This window comes from Heterocephalus glaber, unplaced genomic scaffold (genome assembly GCF_053883595.1).
Source record: "Heterocephalus glaber isolate CG9 unplaced genomic scaffold, H.glaber_assembly_v1.0 deba00000122, whole genome shotgun sequence".
Lineage (NCBI taxonomy): Eukaryota > Metazoa > Chordata > Mammalia > Rodentia > Bathyergidae > Heterocephalus > Heterocephalus glaber.
The window spans coordinates 61,524,551-61,544,532 of record NW_028258138.1 but is presented as its reverse complement, the minus strand read 5'-3'; the positions used below and the strand labels follow the sequence as shown (position 1 = coordinate 61,544,532).

Genomic DNA, 19,982 nt, shown 5'->3' with positions numbered 1-19,982 from the left:
AAAGAAACAGATTTTTGTCTTTTGTCATAATGTTTCAGGGATGCAATGTTGGAAAAATAGGGTGGTTTTGAGTCAAATTAAGATTTTAAAATTTGGTCCTTAGGTGCTTTTTATTTAAACTCTTCACTGGAAATAATTTCAAACAACAAAAATTGTAAAAGCAAAAATAGTAAAGAGACACCAAAAAAGTCACACATTTTCTTTACCAAGATTTGCTTATCTTTAATAATTTACCCCCATACTCTATCATTTGTTTCCTTTTCTTTTTCATATGAGTTTGTACATGAATACAGGATATATGCACATATGCACATGGGATTTGATGATTAATTATACACATCATAGTCTTTTATTTCTAAATATTTCTGTGTATTCTTATTTAAGCACAACAGAGTCATCAATACTTTCATCTAGTCTTTGATATTCCAATTTTGTTAGCTGATTTAACAAGGTCCTTTACAGCTTTTTCTGTCTTCCAGTATAGAGTTAGGTATAATTGCCATTATACCCTGCTATAATTTGTCATGTTTCTTAGAGCCTTTGTTTTTCCTTTGCTTCCCTTCCCTTCCCTTCCATTTTTCCCTTCCCTTCCCCTCCCTTTCCTTCCCTTCTCTTAGCTTTCCTTCCTCTCCTTTCCCTTCTCCTCCCCTCCTCTTCCCTCCCCACCCCTTATATTTCTATTACCTATTACCAAGGAGGATTCATTAAGTCTTACTTTTTAAAATGATTTAAAATTCATTATTATACTTAATTATATTGGAGATCAAATGAACCTAGAGCTGTTCAGTGGGAATTCTTTCAAGTAGTTTTCTGTATCTTTCTGATATAGTCTCAGAATTTTTTGGACCATGTTCTTATTTTCTGACATAATATGATCTTCCAACATTATTTATATGCACTTTGTCTTTAATCAGACATTTTTGAGAAAGATTTTGGATTCTAGGTGTGCTAACTGCTCTTGGACTATCCTTGCTTCTTGGTCCTTTCAAAAGACAAATCTGGGAATAACAGACATATATACATTTTTACAGTGCAAAACATATGTGCATACACAAGTACACATAAATACATGATCAAAATTAATATCACCAGTGAATGACAGGTGGACATCATGGACATCCAGATGTGATAACTGGATATCACATACATGCAAACACACACACATGTACACACACGCATGTACACACACACAAACACACACACAAGTAAGTAATGAGTTCTTATCAATATCTCCAATTAGAATCCATCTCTGCATCCACCCAAGGTTTTTTCCTGTCTTCCTTTATTCCGTAATTATAGGTTCCATCTCCCACAGTGAGAAACCTGGTCTCTCAACCACAGTATATTTACACATTTACTCAGTCCTATTATATATACAAAATAGTTTCAGAATTGCATACGACCACAATTTAAAACAACAAACAAACCTTATTATAAAATCTTCCAGATTTGCTCACAATTCTTCCACTCCCTCTCACCTGACCTCAGACTGAGTACATTCAGTCAAAATTTGTGTTCAAAGTTATCTGGATTGGTGTGATCATAGCTATCTCAGTGTGATTATGATGTTTATTCTAAATATAAATGGCCTCATCTGTTTCAGTTTGCTTTCAGGTTAGAGCTTTTTCACTGTTCTTTAATTTTATTATTTGCATAGGTAGACATTAATATACTTTTGTCAGGCAGAATTATACAGAGCAATAGAAACAGAGGTCACTCCCTCCCATATTTCTTCCATCTCTATCCTTACCCTTTATAGATAACCAACTTGTTCTTTCTTGGTTTATTGTCTTGTGTTTCTTTTTCTCAAAAAATAGATATACATGTACAGATGTTCCTCAATTTATGATGAGGTTACCATATGATAAATTCATCATAAATTGAAAATATTGCAAGTTGAAAATACACTATAATGTACTTTATAGTATATCATAGAGTATTTTTTGTTTACCCTCATGGTGATTATAGAGACTGGTGCTGAATCTCACTGCTGCTGACCAGCATCAGGAAAGAGGATTATACTGCATAGCACTAGTCCAGGACAAGACCAAAATTCAAAGTTTGAAGTACAGTTTCTACTGAATGCATATTGCTTTCACACCATCATAAAGCTGAAAAATTATATGTTGAATCATCATAAGTAGGGGATTAATCTGTACATTAATTTTTTTGAATTTTTCTTTTTTAAACAAAAATTATATATAATATGCACTCTGTACTCTGCCTTTTCCACTTACTAATATCTCCTGGAAATCCTTTCATACCTGTTGATAGAGATTTTCATTTTTGTTATTTTTTGCAGCTACGCATTTGTAACACTTTGGGTGTTCCAAAGGCTCATGTGTTAAAATCTGAAGTCCTCAGGGTGGTACTATTGGGAGTAGTGGAACCTTTAAGAGATCGAGGCTAATGGGAGGTCTTTGGGTCTTTGGAGAGTGCTCTCAAAAAGCCAAGTGAGGGGCCTGAACCCTTCCTCCTTTTGTCTTTTGTTTCCTGGCCTCAGGTGACCAGTTTTTCTCCCACCAGGATATGTTGCCTTGCCACATGACTAAAAGCCGCAAAACCAACCAGTTATGAATGGAAACCTCTAAAACTATGAACCAAAATGAACCTTTCCTCTTTATAACTTGATTATATCAGGTATTTGTTATAGTAATAGGAAAGTGAATAACATAATTTTATTTTATGTATTTACCATATAGTTCATTCAGCCAATCTCCTGTGGACATTTGGATAGTTTCTAATACTTTGCAATTAGAAATCATGATATCAAGAATAAACTTGTGCATATGTAGTCTGATATTATTGGAAGCAGAGCTTCAGCATAAATTTCTAAAGAGGAATTGCTAGGTCTAGGGGGAAATATGTGTTTTTTTAAAGATATTATCAAATATCTCTTTGTAATGGTTGCACCACTTTGCAATCTCCTCCTGGAGCCTTGATAGCAAGTCATATTGTCAAACTCTTGAAATTCTTAGCAATTGGGAAGAAATAATATCTCAGTGAATTTAATTTGCCTTTCTTTCATTATGTATGAATTAAAATTTTTTCAAGTGTTCAAGAATTATTTGTATGTATTTTTTGGGGGAATCCTTGGTTTATATCTTTGGTCCACTTTCTTGTAGGATTTTTTCATACTTTATCCTCAATATTTTTATATTCTTTATCAATCAGATATATTAGCTTTTTATTTGTGAGATATAAATATATATTTTCGCTGAGTTTATCATTTGTCTTTTAGCTTTACTTTTTTTTGCTATGCCAAATTTTTTAGGTAGTCAAATTTATCCATTGTTCCTTTTATTACATTTAGGTATTCATATATATGTATAATTACAGTTTAGTTATATATGCAAGGACTATGTAGTATGATATACTACATTATATATATAACTATAATTATAGTATCTATAACTACAGTATGATTGTATAATAAACAATAATGTATGTATGCATGTATCTGTGAATATAGCTATGTAGAAATATATATGCATGCATATATTATACATGTATATATACAAACATGTGTACATATTATATATGTATACACACGTACCTATATAGTGAAGGAATACCTCATTTAGAAGAAGTTTTATTGGGAATGAGTATTGAATTTTGCAAAAGATCTTTAGAGCATCTACGAAGATTAATCCTATGCCTTTTCTCTTAGGTCCTACTTACATGGTGAATTACATTAAGATGATTTTTCTATCATTTAATCCTCGTGTTAATAGTATAATACTTATGGAAGGTTATTTTGTTTGTTTGTTTCATCTTGTCCTGTTTGGTTTATTTTTGTTTGTTTTTTTGGTATGGGGGATTGAAAACTGGGCCTTCACAGTATGCTACATCTCTGATCCTTTTTTATTTCTCATTTTGAGATAAGGCTTCCCTAATTTGTTAAATTGCTCAGGGTGAGCTCAGACCTTCAATCCTCACTCTCAGCTTCTGCCTCAGACTCTCAGAGTACTGGGATTACAGATGTGTAACACCACACCTGGCTTCGGTAAGGTTTTGAATTCCTATCAGTAAGTCTCTATGCCTCAAATATTAAGGTCTCCACTGCCTTGTCCTTGTCTCAGCTGATAGTTTCCTTGCTTGAGATTTAAAAAATATTTCTTATACCTTATTCCTAATACAATACTATTTTCTTCATTTCTCTTATTTATACATAATTTTATTTTTATATGTATCACACTGTACTGTATATTTATTTAAATATCTGTCTCATTAGTGAGTACTCCTGAAGCCAAGGAGTAGTTCCTTGTAATGATTCCTTAAGTGTGGAATCTATATACCCTAAACTAGACATCCAGAAAAGAGATTCAGCAATGGTGCTTTTCATACCTTCAACTAGCCACAAAAGTGAAATCAATGTTAGATTCAGACTACTAGTCATCAAAGAATGTCACTTTGAATGAGTGCAACAGCATAAAAAAAATCTAATGTAATCCACTATAAGAGTGCAGTCACACTTATCCCAAACTAATGCAAAAATAGTTCTACCATAGATAGATTTCTCAAATCCCTATTCACCTTCCTATTCATTAACAGATGTTTATGTTTTGGAAAGAGAAAGCACTGAATAGAGTTTAACTATTGTACATTGTTCTTAGGCTATCAAGTACATTATCAAATTCCTCCTCAGAATCTTCCTAGCATTTTTATTTATTGGTAAAAGCTGAATGGCATAATACTGTTGTTAGTTTTATTTGGTAGTATAACTTCTTTGGACAGAAAAATAGGAAAAAGTGTGACAAAACTCAAGGTAAATGTGTGAAGATTCTTGGCATTTATCAAGACTAGCTGGTTACAGCTCCATTATATTCCATTCTTTATGTTGTGATAATGGCATATTAGCTTTCCTGTCACTGAGACACAATACTAGACACCACAATTTAAACAAGGAGAGGTTTAATTTGGCTCATGGTTTGGGAGAATTCAGTCCATGGTAGCTGGCTCCAAGGTAGAAACATCATGGTACAGCAAAGATGTTTAGTTCATAGCCACTGGAAAACAGGGCAGAGGAACTGTGCCAGAGAGGAAGGGGCCAGAGATCACATAGAGTGCCCATTCATGACTCACCCAGACATACCCAGAAGAGTGCTTTACTAATCTGCTAGGGATTCCTTAATCTAGTCTCATTGATATATCCTGATTAACAGTCGCAAATGAGTTTGCTGATGTTTCTCTTTATTATCCTCATTATCCTTCTAAATAAGCACAATCTCATATGAGGAACATGAATCTGAGTGAGAACAGGGAAAGAATACAAAGACACTAAAGGATTCAGAGATGCTGACTGGGGAGAAAAATCTAAATTCTATTGTTATTTTTATGTTAATTTATGTTCAATTAATGTCTTATCAGAGTTGGACTAAATGAGGTTCAAGAATAATTCCCAAAGTATTCCCAGGCCCTGACCTTGTCTAATGCCACATCCTCCTGCTCTCTCATAATGCCTTCTTGGATACAGCATGTAGCCTTGCTGTTAAGTACAGAATCCAGGAATAAAGCCTCTTTGCAGGAGTTGAGAAATGAACTACCTAGCTCCTACTATCTCACCATGTGTTTCTGGTTGGAACAACAGCCCATTTCTCACAGTTAATGTCTTTTTCTTCAGCAGTGGTAACTTCCCCTCATCATTGCAGCTGTCTCTGCTGGACTCTCATGCTTTAGCTGGTTGTCACAGCCATGACTATTACTGTCAAAACTCAGTTACACTATGTGTTTCAGTCCTCATCTCAGAGAGAACACAGGAGTTTTACAGATTCAGCTTTCAGGTTTGAGACAAAGTCATTCTCCTAAATCAGAGTATCAAGAGCCTCTTTCTCTGCTTTGATCCCTGAGAAGCATCATTTTCATGGTCTTTGGTCTTGGTAAGTTTCTCTAAACTTCTTTTACAGTTTCTGATTTTGATTATTTTCTTTTCTCTTTTCCTTTTGTAGTCATTTTTTTTTTTTTTGCAGTTTTTAGGCCATCCCACCCCCAGAGAGCAATTTTTTCTAGTTTTCTTTGTTTTCTGTCACAATTTTTTTGGGGAAACAATAGCCAGGCATTAAAAAAAATCAGTATTTGCTTAAATGCACACAGAATAGTCCTGTCTACAGTAAAAAGGGATACCGATGCAATTAGAGATTGATTACACTCTAGAATAGGACTCAGAGGGTCATTTGGACTCTGTCACTTCCAACTGTATGAACTTAGGCAAACCAGTTTCAAAGAGCTTTTAACTCTTTATTTTTAAAATGACCTTAATTTACCCATCCTGTTCAAATGTTCTATGATTTTAAAAACCTATAACAGAAAGTTAATTTGGTGAAGCTTAGGTACTTACACAAGAGCTGACACATCCCTACTTCTGGATCTGTGTGTATAGGTTAACTATTGCTACAGTGATAAATAAAATCATGAATTTCTGTGGTATACAGTAACTAATTTATGTATCTGTTAAGGCTGGGGGTTGGCTGATCTGAACTGGACCTAGCTTGAGTGGTTCTACTCTGCTCTATAAATCTCTCATATCCTTCTTGATACTAGTAGACTAGCATGAACTCTCACGTTATGGCAGAGAACAAGACAGTAAATCCATACTACAATCACTTTTCTAGCCTTAGGTTAGTCATGCCTATTGTATTCCATTACTCAAAACAGGTTACATGGTCAAGCCCAAAGTCAAGGTGTTTTCATGATGCAAGAGGATAAGAAAATCATTCTTTCTGAATAGCAATGTTACTCAACATAGTGCTTTGGAAATGAGTAATAAAACAGTTGACATATGTCTTCTTCTCAGTGAAAATGAAGGTAGAGATAAAGACATGCAGAACTCTTAGGGATTAAAGTCCAGTGTTGCTATTTCTCCTATGGGACATAACTAAAGCCACTTCAGGAGAGAAGAGCTGCTGGTTTGAGATAGGCTTTATGAATTTATCTGCACAGATTTAAGGTGTAGGTGATACTGTCATCTTGCTCAAATGAGGGATGTCAAGGTCACAGTACTACTCGAGGCCTCCATTTTGTCAGTTTATGAAAAGTTCCTCTGAACTACTCACTGAAGCATCCCTTCATGGATAAGCAACTACTCACTCTAATCAAGTAGCAGATGATCTTAAAATGCTGACTGGAACTAAATAACACCAAATAAGGTACTTCCAAGAAAAGCTAACATAAAAACACTATAAGACACGTCATTTGATTGAAAAATTACATGGGCTTATGTTTTACTATAAAACTTTCTGTCCCTTTACTGAAACAATCTATATATCTTTGACTGCCATTTTTTAGCTTGATATCTCTACTTATGTTCATGTCTCCTAAAGAAATGACAAAATATAACCACAACTCTTACTGTTGATTAAATTGTATTAAATAAAGATAATTATACACATGAAGCAACAGTTATGTGTATGAAACATGTTTATAACTTGAAAACTAATAAGCCAATGAGGATAATCAAGGCAGGCAAACATCAGTTTATTTTCCATTTATTGAGCTGTATTGATTGTCTTTTGCTATGTAACAAGATTTTACCAATCTTGGTGGTACTAAACAGTATTTTTTCTCTCATAGTGTCTTTATTTAAAAATTTGAGAAAAAGCTCAGTTAGGTTGTTCTGGCTCTCTTGAAGTACTGGTCAAAAGCTCAACTAAAGTCACAGGCATCTGAAGACATTACTGTGAGGTCTGCTTCCAAAATGGCTTTCCTACACAGCCGGCAAATTGATGTTTGTTGTTACAGGGGGCCACATTTCCTTGACAACTGGAGCTGAATAAGCCTGCTTGCACATCAGTCTGGCATTAAAATGGACTTCCTGAAGAGTCAGTGATCTAAGACAGATCATGTTGGGAACCACAGGATATTTTATGATGTAGCCTCTGAAGTCACACTCTGACCATTTTGGCATTCTTATTGGCCATACCAGGGTGAGGCCAGGCAGGCACTCTCAAGATTGTGCAAGTGCATGACCTTGAGTGTGAATATCTGCTTCAACTTTGCACCCACCCTAAGTGGCTCACTTACCTCACCTGAATCCTGGTCCGAGTTTACACATCAGTTACATATTAGTATTTGAAAGGATTGTAAGGGGCATGAATAACAGAAAGCAAGAACCAGTGGAAGTTGTCTTGACACCCCAAGAGCTAAGTATCTAACCAGGTTTCTAATCCTTGAGCAGAGACTTCCACAAGTTCAGCAGTTCTCAATCTTGGCCAAACATATGGATTATCTGAGAGTGCTGATGTCTGCACTTCACTTCTTAGAGACACTGATATTATTCACTGGGAGTTGAACATCTGTGGTACTAAAGAAGAAGACAAATTTTAAACTATTTTCATCTGCATTTAGGGACAAGTATTCTGTAAATGAACAAAAAGGTTCCTTTTGGACTAAAGTCCACGTAGTGTGCCTGTCTTTGTACCTGTCAACAGCATCTGTTCTCTTCGGGGCAAGGATTGTGGGAGGGTTTGGAGGGGCACAGTGGGGATCAGTAATTTATTCATTTGCAAACTATTGCTGAACAGAGCAGGTCTGGCTAATTAGATTTCTTTTCTATCACCTATATATTCTGTGTGAACTGTTTTGTAAAAGGTAGGATCAGGGTTAATTCATCAGTGCTAGTCTCACTGAAAGCTCTTTATTTCAGGACAAATCAAAACAGGCAGGTTAAATGAATAGGAAAGTCCCCAGATGAAAAATAAAATAATAGGAGTTAGATAAGTTTTAGATTGGGTTAGGTTGCCTATTTCTTTATAGCAATTTGGTATCAGTTTGATATACTCACACAAGCATTCACCCACACATGCATTCACCCACATAAACACAGAGGCAAAACTGAGAATGAAACCACTCTTAGTTCATATAATTTTGGAGGCTAGTGATTTCTTTCATCTTGCAGATTATGTGGTTTTTGGCTAGTTATCTGTCTGATCTTCCCTCTTCCTGGTCCTTGTGCCAGGATGGCTTGGCTGAGAAGGGTTAGAGAGAACTGGATATGTAGTTCTTGGACAGAGCACACTGGTTTTTTTTTTCAGTGAAAATAAACAACAGAATTTCAGGGTGAAGACTGGCTGCACCTCATTATTTGGAACTCTTACTAGAACTTTCATAATTTTTTCTTCTTGTACTTTTCTTAGGGAATGCAACAAAAGTCAGAGATTACTATGATTCTGGCAAATAGTTTAGGATGTTGGAAGATATCCAGATGAAGACAATCTAGTATGAGCGTATGCTTGAAATCACTGTTTCCCCATCAATCAGAGAATTAAAATGAAAAATTGAAACATTGCCATTATTTTTTAATGACAGAAACATAAGATTTACCTCTTATATAAGCAAGAAAATTCCTACAACTTTCATTGCTGTATCCTTTCACTCTTGTTTAAATTTCAGGCATATACAGATGAAAACAGGAGAGTTGCTGGGAAAACAAGTCATTCAGTTCAATATCAATTTCCCATGAAGCATAGGTTTGCTGGAGAGTGATTATATTACCAAGTACAATGTCTATCTTTTCATTAGGATTCCATTGGAGTTCTGTTGTATGATAAACTTTCAAAGTACTAGAGTATCAGGGCTGGGGATTTAGCTCAGTGGTTTTGCCACCTGCTGCGCAAGTGCAAGGACCTGAGTTCAATCCCCGGTACCAAAAAAAAAAAAAAGTACTAGAGTATCTCCATCTCGTGACAAAGCAGATCACTTCCCATAGGCTCCTGCATGCATGTATACTTGATGGGAGGTGGCAGTGGCTTGAAAAGTGGGGGTCTTTCCATGCTAGAAATAAAATATTGTTTTTTAATGCTAAGAATGTGACATGGCATTTTTAAAAATAAGAGACAGATTAATGAAAAGAGACACACTTTTTTTCCCCATCAGTACTGGGGTTTGAACCTAAGGCTTTAGGTAAGTGGCAAGTTGTCCAGGATGGACTCCAACTTGTGCCACTCCTCTCTCAGCCACCCAGAGTATAGGGATATCAGGCATGGACCACCATGCTCAGCAAAATATACCTTCTTAGTTTCCTCAGAATTGTGCACGTTTCCATCTCTTGTGTTAGTCTTACCAGCCATTTCAACACTACAATCACAGTATTAATGTTTATATAGAACTTTAAAATTTACGAAGCAATTTTATTCTATCACTTATTGTGTACCTAAGAACTTGGTATTATTGCTACCATTATAAAGATAAAATTGAGGCTCAGAGATCTTAAGAAATTTTCTCAAGAGAATCAGGTCATCAATTGAAGTCTTTTAGCCAGAACCAATACTCTTCATGACAACTGGCTCCTAGTTAATAAAGGAAGTTTTTCTCTTACATGAGTTAAAACAGTCCTCCAAAGACAAAAAATCTTAAAAGTCAGAGGCTTATGACTGAAGTACCTCAAAGAGTCCCTTCGGCAACTTATCCTCAGCTACATGCTCATACTCATACTCACACTCACACTCATACTCATACTCAGCCAGTGCTCATATATACTGTGGGGAATCTGGCAAAGGGGGGGAAGTAGAGCCCTTTTGAATCCCTGAGTTGGTGGTACTATCTGGATAACGTCAGAATCCCTGTTGTACATTCTCAGGGTTGTCTCTGTACAAGGTGCTATTTCATGCTAGCACAATTCATCTCTGCCTGAAATGCATCAATCATCCAGGTTAGTATAAGATTTAGCTGTACAAACGCTCCAGATATTTTGATAGTAGAAAACAGAAATATATATTTGAGCATCTTTATGTTTACAACTCAAATTCTATGCTGCCTGGCAATCCACAGCATCTTAGGGAGGGAGGGATGGGGGAAAATCGAGATCTATGTAGTATAGACATTTAAGTAGAGAACAATTTAAAAAACCAATTCAGATTTTCAGATTCCCATTTGTTCATTTTAATTTAATGACCTTCCAATCCTTAATTATCTGTTTTTTGGGGGGATGTTTTAATAGAGGCTTAAAATATGTCAAAAGGTCAATACAATTGTATTAATCTTGTACTTTTTTTCACAGAAACTATGAATTTCTGAAGTTCATATAGTGGCCAAGATGCAGTCCTTAGATGACCTAGAATTTTGAACTATTAGTGCTTTGTTCACCACAAAACATTCCCTGCCTGTGGTTATAGAGCCTTCAAGAACCCTCTGAGAAGCAGAAGAGGATGTTGCAGTGGTGAGTGTGATATCAGATAGCCACACTCAGCGTATGGAAGATCAGCTCTGTGTTTTATGGGGTCTCCTATAATCACAGGCTAATCCAGACTCCTCCAAAATAGCTGAGTCAGAGAAAGAGAAGCTTAACCTTAATGCTACTTCAGACTGCTACGTGAAGAACAGTTTTGGAAAATGTTTCAACAAAACAAAGAAGGGAGAAACCCAAGCCACTTTATTTTCCCCTTGGGGAAAAAGGAAAAAGGCAGTAACAGCCCACTCCGATAAAAAGCAGCTGGAAATCTCTTAAAATTACCTTTCTCACTCAATTTCACACTTGAGCATCTGGCCCCAGCTAAGCCCAAGCAGTTGAAAGATGCATGAAAATGAAAAAATAATGAAGATTAAAAGAAAAATCAGTTTTAGTTTTGAGGTGAGATGAGGCTCAGTTCCCATTTCATGCTCAATGACTTGCTCCATCTGATGAGGATTACTGTCTGAGCAAGCCAGTAAGAAGAGGGACACTGAGTCCGGAGTTGTGCATTTAGTATGAACTGGTTCGATGCTGGGAAACCAGTCGTACATCCTCTCTGAGCTTCTGTAAGCCTTCTTTGCTAATTAAAATATGAGAGGAACGCCATAGGGTAACAATATTTAGTGTTGTGGAAATATTTTGTAACAAAAATGATCAGTTCCTACATATCTCAGCATTATACTCACATTTCTGTTACTGACATCATTTTCTCACTCCAAGACCAAACAGTACCATGCAGAAAACAAGCCGAGCTGCTACGATCACTGGCCATGACATTCCATCTTTGGGTTTGTTAACTATAATACCCGAAAAGGGGATAAAGGGAGATGAACTTTAGTGCCAAACTTTGATATCTGGAAAAAAGGATTAAACTATTTCTCTGTGGTTGAGTGTACGGCTCAGTGGCAGTACAATCAACATGCCCATGGCCCCAGGTTCATGCCTAGCACCACACAAACAAAGTAAAACCAAAACCAAAATCTATTTCTCCTGCCTGAAACACATTTTCTTCCCAAAGGGTCATGAGGGTATTCATTGACTACAATCATAGTTGGAGGCCATATCTATAAGTTGTTACATAAGGCACAATACTTAATAGTTAACTATGTATCTTACCAGCAATTTTCTATGACTATGTAAGCATATATATATATAATGAATATATATTTCTTTTATTACAAATGGGGCATACACTATTCTGTTCCTAACCTCTTTTTCTTTCTTTTTTTTCCCCACTCCAGAAAGAATGCACCAATACATTCACATTTCTTTTCTTTTTTTTTTTTTTAAGCAAATGACAAAGACCCAATTTACCAGGTTTTATACACCTAAGCTTAACATTACACATTTAAACATTGTCAAAACTTTACTAAGTTGCCAGCATCCATGCACAGCTAGAAAACATCCTTAAATTTGTAATGAACCAGAATGTTATTACCATTAATGCATTAGTATCTTTCATTACTAAATACTGAAAAAAATGGAAATTATTTCTGTGGAGGACTCATCCTGGCAAAGTTAGCTTCACAGCAGGTGGACACTACTTGGCTCACATTTCAAACACAATGGAAAGCAGATCCATGCTGGTGTTAAGAGTACAATCTTGTCCTAGAGCTACTCAAAAGAGTCAAGGCTTACCTTGGATCATGTTTAATAAAAAAGCAAAATGTATACAGAAATCACAACAATTTTAAAGACAAAAAATGGTCCTACTGTGTGGTCCCAACAATAAACTCCAAAGTCTATGACAAAGAGGGGCTCCGATGAGCTGTTTATAAATACTTTAGATTAGGTACAGTTATACTGAAAGTTGAGTTCGTTGAAATCTTCAAAAAAAATGTTCCTGTTAATCCTCAAATGGTGTTTGTTATAGTTTAACATTTCTGTGAAATGTGTGCATTGAATTACTTGTTATCCAAGCGTAGCAGCTGCTCCTTACCATTTATCGTTAAGGACTTTAACTGTCCATCTTCTTCAACTTCTACTCTTTCTTGATCATTCTCGACAATTCTCTTTGTGGTGATTTTTCTACCATTAACAATTTTAGTAGAAGTTGATATAGATTTGACGTTACCCATGCCACTGCCGCCAAATGATGTGGATGAAAATGAAGGGAGGCCACCATGACCTAGGGAGCCAAATGAAGTAAATCCTGTATCAAACAAAGAAAATCCACCTCCAAAGGATGGAAATCCACTGAAGGCAGAGAAAAAGGAGCCCGCACCACGGCTTCTGCTTCCTCGGGGATCCCTTCGGTTTCCAAAAAAGTCTTCAAATGGGTCTTCGAAGAAGTCGAATGAAAATGGGTCCCTTCCACCAAAAAATTCCGTGAGGCCATCATCTGGGTTCCGGAATGTGAAACCAAACTCAAATGGACTGTCAAAGTGACTTCCACCTCCTCCACCACCATTTAATCCTTCTTTGCCGTATTTGTCATAAATGTCCCATTTCTTAGCATCTGATAACACCTCATATGCCTCAGCCACTTGTTTGAATTTTCGCTCTGCTTCTTCTTTATCAGGATTTTTTATCTGGATGCCACTTTAGTGCCAGTTTCCGGTATGCTTTCCGGATGTCTCTGCACGCCTAGAACTTCATAGTAATCCATCATGTTTTAACAGTTTCCCGGAACAAGTCCGAGGACTCAGACGACCGGCGGCGCAAAGAAGAGATGTGTGGCCCGTCCCCTCACTCACGGCTCCGGCACTGTGACCTGGTAGTGGTGGCGGCGGTTCCTCGCGCTTTCCTTTCTCTCCTTTCTCCAACAACAAACAGGAAGTGCGTCATGCGGCAGCGGCGCGGAGACGTCCCTAACCTCTTTTTCCTAAAAAAAAACAACCAAAAATTTAGAATCTTTCCATAGCAGTGAATAGAGATTTATTTCATTCTTTTAAGAGACTGGTTAATTCCCCGAATGCCTCTACCATAGTTTAATTGGTCTCTTAATGTTGGTGGTTAAATAATTTTAAGCTTTTGTTTTTTCTAGCAACACTGCAATGAAATTTCCTATAAATTGTAGATATATGTTTAGATATTTATATTAAGCAGATCATTTGGTAAAAAGTTATCTGTATTGTTTTTCTCATTGTTTTAACAAGACAGTAAACAGTTTATAGGTACATTGCTCAGTTTTTATTACTGATTTTCATACAGCAGTCTCAAAAAGAATTAGAGGCCAAACACTTGGATTTAAAATACTGGTTACTAAGTCTTTCTTGTATTACACACTTTGGACTTCAGTCATATGATGTTATCATGTTAGCATTGAGTATCAATGCTGAAGGTTTTCCTTTTCATACAACACCCATCCACGGATTTGAGGTCTTTAGGTTCCTCTTATGTACCTCAGGTCTGTCAAAGAAGACACTGAGGGTATACTGGAAACTCAGAGAGTCCTAGAACAGCTCATCATGTGGTGCATTTTCTATAAGGGTGGCTGGAGAGTCCACAATGGAAATCTCTAGAGTACTGACCACAAAAGGAGCAATCATACGATTGTGAATTCAGGAATGAAGTTCTGCTCAAATCAATCAAACTTTACTAGGCTGTACACTGGTAACATGGTGAGATATATTATTTTACCTTCAAAGTTTAGAGAAATCAAAGTACAAAGGGTTTTTAATAGGTTTTACATCAATGCATAGAAATTATATTCCAAATATAGATGAGACTATTACCTCAAAACATCTTAGTGGAGAAGCAGAGCCCAATCTTGTCTTGTCTCTAAACTAGGCACTTCTTCAGGGTATCAACATTAAAGATATTGGTAGCACCTTAATTTGAGGCTCCACTGCCATAATGCATGCAGGGTGATGCTTCAATGGTATGAATTCTATATGACCTTTATATAAAAGTCATGTGGATGTCCAGATAAAGATTTCACCAATCAAGTGAAATACTCCCCCCACCCAACTTGGAAGTGAGTATTAATTATGCCAATCAATTTATGGATGTGAGCTGCATTGGGATGGTTTCAATGTTACTGAAACCTTTGGTTTCTTGTGATGTAAAATAAAGGTTTTGCATTTTTCACTGACAACATTTTTTTAGTCGAATTAGAGAAATACTCTTTGTTCCAAAAATCTCTTTCTTGTCTTAGAATATATTTTCACAGACTTGAAATGATTCTTGCTCTTTTTTGTTTTCAGTGCTGGGGCTTGAATCCAAGGCCTCATGCATGCTCAGCAAGTACTCTGCCATGAAATACATTCCCAGTCCTCTTGCTACCTTCAGTTGGTGAGTTCTTTTTTATTTGTCAGATTTTAATTTAATTACATCCTCAGAGCATTTCCTGTATCAGTTAAAATTAGGTTTTTCTGTTAGATTGTGACATCGCATCTTAGTACTTGTGGCAAATTAATTGTACAATTATTTATTTACTATATCTCATCTCTAATAGATTATAATCTTTGGGAGCCCAGTGTCATTACTATATACCCAACAATTGGCATAATATTCAACAAATATTTGTTCAGTAGCCAAAACATAAAATCCCAAAAGACATGGCAAATGATTCACCAGTGATATGGATGCTATTATTTTTAGTCAATCTATAAGCAGTTGTGAGGATTTCTGAAAAGCTTCCCATTGTGCTGTTGAAGACATCATCTAGGGATATAAAAGAGAATATCTGAATTGATGCAATAGCCATCTCAACCTGATCAAGCAGTATAAAATCATGATTGAGTTTCATGAATGGCCTGGCTGTCCATAAAATATTATGTGTAAAGCTTACTAAGGACCAATTTACAGCAAGGCTACAATCCTGGGATTTGTCTAACAGCTAGCAAATGAGGAAATTTCCTATTGGTCCTAAGAAAAGATGAACATTTTCAAATAATAAAAATATATGTTAAGAAATCTACATGAGAAATTTAAGTGGTATGGCAAAATGCCATACATGAGGTCATGGAAAGATGTAGCCTGATCCATGCTCTTTTAGGGTAGCAAGGATTCAGCTGATCACAATATTGATTTTATACAACCCAGTGTGTTTATGAGGTCAATAAAAATTCCTTACAAATCCATGTTGAATAATCTTTCCATTCAAAATGGAAAATAAAAAACTTGAATGGCTATAGCTGGCCGAAAATGCTATTTGGAGATTTCATTTTGAAATAAAATAGAGAAAATTCTGAGGCTTTGAGTTTTCTACCTTATTTGACTGGGAGGAATTTTGATTCTGTTTATTGTCATTTTCATTATCAAGATGCACTTTTAAGTGCCCATCTGGTGTTGGCTCCTTATCAGTTCTTGTTTTTCCTCCCATGCCCAAATAAAGTAGATCGCAATCTCTGTTCCTAATTCTTTTTTTTTTTTAACTGTATATCCTTTTATTGGTACATTTTAGATATACAATATAATGAGATTCATCATTGGAAATTTTCACCTTTACATACTCTTTTGGTTCTTATTTTTCCTCCCTCCTTTGCACTCCCTTCAACCCCTCCATCCCTCCCTATTTAAAAGACTTTGTTTCCTTTTTGATTTTCTCATATTAATACCATTCCCTATTTTCCTTCCCCTACCCCTCCCACTTCCCCTTCCATGTTACCCCTTTTCTTCCTATTTCACATTATCTATTATACCTTTTAGTCCTTATTTACACTTTCAATTTCTCACACTAGAGAAACTATTTGGTATTTACACGCATGTCCTATTTATTTCACTTAAGAGTATGGCCTCAATGTGTATCCATTCAGAAATAAATGTCTCTAATTTCTCAATTTTTATGGCTGAGTAATACTCCATTTTATTAAAAAAACACATTTTCTTTATCCAGTCTCCAGTTGATGGGCAATTGGGCTGCTCCCAAGTTTTAGCTATGACAAATTGTGCTGCTCCGAACATGGGTGCACATATATCACCGTAGTGTGATTCTTTTAATTCTTTGGGGAAGACACCCAGCAGGGGAATAGCTAGGTCAAATGGGACTTGCAGTCCTAGTTCTTTGAGGTATCTCCATACTGATTTCCACAGTGGTTGCACCAGTCTACACTCCCACCAGAAGTGAAGCAGTGTTCCTCCTTCCCCACAGCCTCACCAGCATTTGCTTTTGGTTGATTTCTTGATAGCAGCCATTCTTTCTGGGGTGAGGTGGAATCTCAGCATTGTTTTCATTTGCATCTCTCGAATAACTAGTGATGTTGAACATTTTTTCATATGTTTATTTGCCATTTCTACTTCTTTGTGTGAGAAATATCTGTCCATTTCAGATGCCCTTTTTTTGGATTGGGTCTTCAAATTTGGGAGGTCTGATTTTTTTCAATTCTTTATATATTCTAGATAGTAGACCGTTTTCTGAGGGACCACTAGTGAAAATTTTTTCCCACATTGTGGGTTGTCTCTTCACATTGCTGCTGGTTTCTCTTGCTGTGCAGAAGCTTTTTAATAAGAAGAGATCCCACTTGTTGATTGTTTGTGATAGTTCATGGGCAACTGAGGTTTTGTTCATAAAATCTTTTCCTACACCAATGTCTTCAAGAGTTCTACCTAACCTCTGTTCCAGCTGGTTCAGTGTTTTTGTTTTAATGTTAGATCTTTAATCCATTTCAATTTTAATGTAGTACATGGTGAGAGATATAGGTCTAACTTTAGTCTTTGGCAAGTTGAAACCCTATTTCTCCAACACCATTTATTAAAGAGGCTATCTTTCCTCCAGTGAGGGTGTTTGGCTCCTTTGTGGAAGATGAGGTGGCTGAGTGTGCTTGGGGTTGTTTCTGCATCTTCTAATCTGTTCCACTGGTCCTCAGATCTGTTTCTTTGCCAGTACCATGCTGTTTTTATCACAGTAGTTTTGTAGTATAGTTTCAAGTTGGTGGTTGTAATACCTCCAGCCATGTCTCTGTTACCTAGAATTGCTTTTGCTATTCTGGGTCTCTTCTTGTTCCAAATGAATTTTTGGATTGTTTTCTCAAGGCCCATGTAATATGCTGCTGAGATTTCAATTGGGATTGCATTGAATCTATATAGCAGTTTTGGAAGTATGGCCATTTTCACCATGTTGATCCTTCCTACCCAGGAGCAAGGGATGTCTTTCCATTTTCTGATATCCTCTTCAATCTCTCTTTTCAAAGTGCTATAGTTTTCAGAGAAGAGGTCTTTGATTTCTTCTGTTAGATTGATCCCTAGGTATTTCAGTTTTTTGGATGCTATTGTGAAAGGAATTGTTTGCCCTATTTCTGTCTCAGTGAGTCTGTTGTTCATGTAGAGGAAAGCTATTGATTTTTGTGTGTTGACCTTGTAACCAGCTACTTGACTGAATTTGGTTATTAAGTCTAGAAGACTTTTGGTGACATTCTTGGGGTTTTCTATATAGTGTATCTTTTCATCTGCAAATAATGACAGTTTGACTTCTTCATTTCCTATTTTTATTCCTTTAATTTTTTCTCTTGTCTAATTGCTGTGGCTAATGTTTCCAAAACTATATTGAACAGGAGTGGTGATAGTGGCCATCCTTGTCTTGTTCCTGGTTTTAGTGTGAAGGATTTCAGTTTTTGACCATTTAGTATGATATTGGTTGTTGGTTTTTCATAGATGGCTTTTATCAGACTGAGGTAGAGACCATCATTTCCAATTTCTTATAGGATTTTATCATAAATGCATATTGGATTTTGTCCAGTGCTTTTTCTGCATCTATTGAGATGATCATATGATTTTTGTCCTTGGCGCTATTGATGTAGTGTATTACATTGATTGATTTGCATATGTTGAACCATCCCTGCAACCCTGGAATGAATCCCACTTGATCAGGGTGTATGATCTTCTCAAAGATCATCTGCATTCTATTTGCCAGTGTCTTATTAAGGATTTTTGCATCTATGTTCATTAGTGAGATTGGCCTATAGTTGTCTTTTTTTGGTTGGGTCTTTCTCTGCTTTGGGGATCAAGATTATGCTTGCTTCCAGGAATGAATTCAGAAGTATTACTTCCCTTTCCATTTCATCAAGGAGTTTAAACAGTTGTGGCAGTAGTTCCTTTCTAAATGTCTTGTAGAATTCAGCAGTGAAGCCATCAGGACATGGGCTTTTTTTAGTTGGTAAGTTTTTAATTACGTTTTTAATTTCATTGATTGATATTGGGTTGTTTAGAATTTTTTGGTCTTCTTCGTTGAACTTTGGTATTTCCTACATATCTAGGAATCTGTCTATTTCTTCTATGTTTTCCATTTTATTGGCCTATAGGTTCTGAAAGTAGATATTGATGATCTTCTGGATTCCTGCTGGGTCTGTGGAATTTCACCCTTTTCATTCCTAATTGCATGAATTTGGGCCTTTTTTTTCCTTTTTCGGATAAGGTTGGCTAAGGGTTTGTCAATTTTGTTTATTCTTTTGAAGAGTTAACTCTTGGCTTCATTGATTTTTTGTATTGTTTTCTTAGTCTCCATTGCATTGATTTCTGCCATGATCTTTATAATTTCCTCCTTTCTATGGGCTTTGGGTTTGTCCTGCTCTTTTTTTTCTAGAAGCTTGAGGTTCAGCATCAGGTTGTTTAATTGGGCCTGCTCTGTTTTCCTAATGTGAGTATTCACTGCTATGAATTTCCCTTGTAAGACTGCTTTCATTGTGTCCCAGAGATTCCAATATGTTGTATTGTCATTGTCATTTTATTGAAGGAACTGTGTGATTTCTTCTTTAATTTCCTCTGTGACCCATTGGTTGTTGAGAAGTGTGTTGTTCAATTTCCATGTGTTTATGAAATTTTTGTGGTTTCTTTTGCTATTGAACTCCAATTTCATTGTACTATGGTCTGATAATATACAGGGGATAACTTCATTCCTTTGCACTTACCTAAATATGTTGCATGAGCAAGTATGTGG

General features: G+C 36.2%; 1 pseudogene; it reads right to left on the bottom strand.

Moving 5' to 3' along the window:
- Positions 1 to 12,818: 12,818 nt before the first annotated feature.
- Positions 12,819 to 13,951, bottom strand: LOC101705435 (dnaJ homolog subfamily B member 6 pseudogene; annotated as a pseudogene).
- Between the last annotated feature and the right edge of the window lie 6,031 nt (positions 13,952 to 19,982).